At 46.1% G+C, this 3,960-nt stretch overlaps 2 protein-coding genes across 5 annotated transcripts in view; one reads left to right on the top strand and one right to left on the bottom strand.

Moving 5' to 3' along the window:
- The window catches only part of RAB37 (RAB37, member RAS oncogene family), a 73,434-nt gene that overhangs the window by 28,981 nt on the left and 40,493 nt on the right, over positions 1–3,960 (bottom strand). The window lies entirely within an intron of this gene.
- CD300LF (CD300 molecule like family member f) overlaps positions 1–3,960 on the top strand; it is a 45,024-nt gene that overhangs the window by 24,605 nt on the left and 16,459 nt on the right. For all 4 annotated transcript variants that reach the window (XM_037741003.1, XM_017535649.2, XM_037741002.1 and 1 more), the window contains exon 2: positions 796–855. The gene's annotated coding sequence lies outside the window, so the exon portion shown is untranslated. The remainder of the gene's footprint in view (positions 1–795; positions 856–3,960) is intronic.

Genomic DNA, 3,960 nt, shown 5'->3' with positions numbered 1-3,960 from the left:
CATGCCTGTAGTCACAGCTATTCGGGAGGCTGAGGCAGGAGAATCACTTGAACCCAGGAGGTGGAGGTTGCTGTGAGCCAAGATCACACCACTGCACTCCAGCCTAGCAACAGAGGGAGACTATATCTCCAAAAGAAAAGAAAAGAAAAAAAAAGAACATTCAATCCGATAGCCCTTGTCTTTAATTGGTATGTTTAGACCATTTACCCCTTTACACTTAATGTAACTTAATATGTTTGGATATAGATTTGTCATTTTTTTGTTTTCTTTTTGTTCTTTAGGTTTCATTTCTCCCTCTTTCTGGGGTTTCTTGAATATTTCTGAGTATTCCATTTAATCGATTTATTGAAGTTTAGACTATATATCTTTGTATAGGTATTTTAGTGGTTATTGCAGGGATTATAGTATTCATATTTAACTTTGTTTACTTAGAAATAATATTGTGCCACTTCAGGTGGAATGCTGTAGGTTATGCTGTAATCTGTGTTTGCTGAAATCTATGTATGCTGTAGATCTGTGTATGTTGAAAATTGCTATAAAAAGTGTTATAAATTTTGCCTTCAGCTGTCATAAGAAGAGAAAAGTAGTCTATTTATGTAGCTCTTTGTCACTTCTGTTGCTTTTCCTTTATCCCTGAAATTCCAGTTTTCCCTCTGGTAGTACCTCCCATCTGTCTAAAGAACTTTATTTCCTGTTTTTTTTTTTTTTTTTTTTAGTTCTATCTGGTTCAGACATTTGGTTTTTCTAATTCTCAAGTGGGCCTTACAACAAACTTCTTGTAAACTTCTGTTGCAGAGTGGGAGAGACCCAACGGAACTGGCCCTGGCAACACGGGAGCTCCTCTACCTGGACAGGGTGGGTTCTGGAAAGATCGTCTACAGTTTTCAAGTCCAAAGTGATCAAGAGAAGTTGCGTCAGCACATCACTGTCTTTGTAACCAGGAGAGCCCAATGAATGCATCAGGACACACAAGTACACACATGTAACACAGCATTCAAATGTACACATGCCCACACAACACACATTTACACACATGCGCAATAAACACATGTATACACACAACTCAGCCTCACAAACATGAGCATCCATAACACATGTGCATACATGTATGTACATACACAACCATTCCCATACACACATGCAAATACACATACATACATACATACATACATAGGTGCTTTAGGGCAGGGAGAATCTCAGATGACCTGTGTAATCCCTTCTTTCACATATGGGGACAGAGAAACCTGGGGAGATAACTGGCTTGCGTATAGGTCAATGGCCAAACCAGGATTTTGGACTCAAATGAATTTTTGAGGACACAGAAGCCGATTCTCCTGTATTCCCCATAGGCACTTGGTCAGAAGAGGAACAGCTACTCAGAAGCACTTGGAGAACTCTCTGATCTTTTTTTTTTTTTTTTTCTTTTTTTGAGACGGAATCTTTCTCAGTCACCCAGGCTGGAGGAGTGCAGTGCTGTGATCTCTGCTCACTGTAACCTCTGCCTCCTGGGTTCATACAATTCACTTGTCTCAGCCTCTTCAGTAGCTGGAGTTACAGGCATCCACCATCACGCCAGCCTCATTTTTTGTGTTTTTCAGTAGTGATGGGGTTTTACCATGTTGGCCAGGCTGGTCTTGAACTTCTGACCTCAGGTAATCCACCTGCCTCCGCCTCCCAAAGAGTTGGGATTACGGGCCTAAGCCACCGCGCCCGGCCTGAATTCTCTGTTCCTGATTCAAAGGGGAATCCTCCTTATGGAGGCCAGGTCTGGGAGAGGCCAGGATCAGAGGGGCTGGCCACAGGCAGTTCTAACAGACAGTGCTGCTCCCTGCTCCCTTCTTGTTGCTCATGCCCAGGAGAGGAAAGCTTACCCCACGACCCGCGACGCTTCTGTCCCTTGTTTTTCAGGGCTGCCCCCATTCTACTTAATTCCTGGTCCTTTCTCCTGGAAGCCAATGGCTTCCCTACTGCAGAGGTAGGATTTCTCTCTCTGCATCTGCATGGTGCCCCGGGGAGAGGCGCTATTGACATGCAGCAGGGACCAAAGGGCTGGCTGAACCCTCACCCCAGATTCTTGACCTACTTTGTGGTCTGCAGACATGCAAAGTGAGAGGCCATCTCTGGCCACGTCCTGGAAAAGCCACAGCTTGTCAGCTGCTGTGGTTCTCTGTGCAAATAAGTCTCCTGCACACCCACTCATCGCTGATTAGGGTGTGAGGGGGTTGTGTCCCTCTTTGAGACTCACTCCCTTCTCAAGATCTCACAGGGTGTATGTGACACATGGCAAAAGTGGCTCCAGGTACAGGAGGTGAGAAAGACCTAATCCTTTTATATCCCCCATCCTCACCCCAGGGACTTGCTGGCATCTCGATGGGAGAGGAGAGATGGGAGATGGGCACGGTTGTCAGAAGAAGAAGAGTCAGGGCAAAACTGGTCCTTCCTTCCTTTTTCCTTCCTTCAACAAATGGTTATAAGGTGGGAGGTGGGAGTGGTGAGGGGGTAATAGTCCTGAGCAATGAACTGGTTTCCTCAGGTAGAAGCCCCTGGTACAATGGACAAGTTTCTGGAAGATTCCAGCAGGTGTAGGTATCCCTGGCCCCTCACCTGGTGGGTTGGGCACAGCAGTAGGAGCTTCCTGCTTGTTCTCAGGACAAAGCAACTCTTGTCCATTGGATCAGTAGTTCTCTGCTTGCATCTCCCTTCTCTCTGAGCCTCTTTCTTTGTGGTCTGTTTCCTTCCTTCTCTTTCTTTCTTTCTTTCCTTCTTTCTTTCTTTCTTTCCTTTCTTCTTTCTTTCTTTCTCTCTTTCTTTCTTTCCCTCCCTCCCTCCCTTCCCTCCCTCCCTCTTTCTTTCTTTCTTTTCTTTTCTTTTCTTTTCTTTTCTTTTCTTTTTTTCTTTTCTTTCTCTTTCTTTCTTTTTTTAAGAGACAGGGTCTGCTCTGTTGCCCAGGATGGAGTACAGAGGCCAGTGGCTCAATCATATCTCACTGCAGCCTGACCTCCTGAGCTCAAGTGATCCTTAAGCCTTAGCCTCCCAGGTTGCTGGGACCACAGGTGTGCATTACTATGCCCAGCTAATTATTTTTATTATGATTTTTGAGACGGAGTGTTGCTCTGTTGCCTAGGCTAGAGTGCAGTGATGCGATTTTGGCTCAATGCAACCTCTGCCTCCCAGGTTCAAGTGATTCTCCTGTTTCAGTCTCCTGAGTCACTGGGATTACAGGTGCCCACTACCATGCCCAGCTAATTTTTATATTTTTTACTAGAGATGGGGTTTCACTATGTTGGTCAGGCTGGTCTCTAACTCCTGACCTCAAGTGATTTGTTTACCTTGGCCTCCCAAAGTGCTGGGATTACAGGCATGAGCCACCACACTCGGACTTTTTTTTGGAGATGAAGCCTTGCCACATTGCCCAGGCTGGTCTTGAACTCCTGGCCTCAAGTGATCTTCCCGCCTCAACCTCCCAAAGTGCTGAGATTACAGATGTGAGCCACTATACCTGGCTCTGTAGTCTGGGGTTGAATACCCAGTCAGTTTCCTCACACCTGCATTCCAACCTTTGGTCCAGAATCTCTCCTCTGGCTTTCTGACTTTGGTCCCAAGTGCCCCTCAGTCCTCTTGAACTCCTGGCCTTCTGGGCTCATAAGAATATGGCTATACCTGAAGGTCAAGGTTTAGGGTGTTGTATCCACCAGCTGTGGCTTTCCAGGACCCCTTTGGTGGATCCGAGTGTTTCTGCCCCCAGCTGACTCACCAGGGGTGGAGGATTGAGTAAGGACTGGCCAGACCCAGTGGGTCTATGTCTGCAGGTTTCCACATGACAGAGAAGGAGCTACCAAGTTCTCTTTTCAGAGAACCCATGGTGGTTGTGGACAGAGAGGTATTTCTCAAAAGCTTATGATCACTATGACCCCTTGCGTTGCCAACTGCCTTGATATTTCACCCTTTTCACCTTCTTCC

Source organism: Cebus imitator, unplaced genomic scaffold (assembly GCF_001604975.1).
Source record: "Cebus imitator isolate Cc_AM_T3 unplaced genomic scaffold, Cebus_imitator-1.0 Scaffold93, whole genome shotgun sequence".
Lineage (NCBI taxonomy): Eukaryota > Metazoa > Chordata > Mammalia > Primates > Cebidae > Cebus > Cebus imitator.
This window is presented reverse-complemented; position numbering and strand designations above follow the sequence as displayed.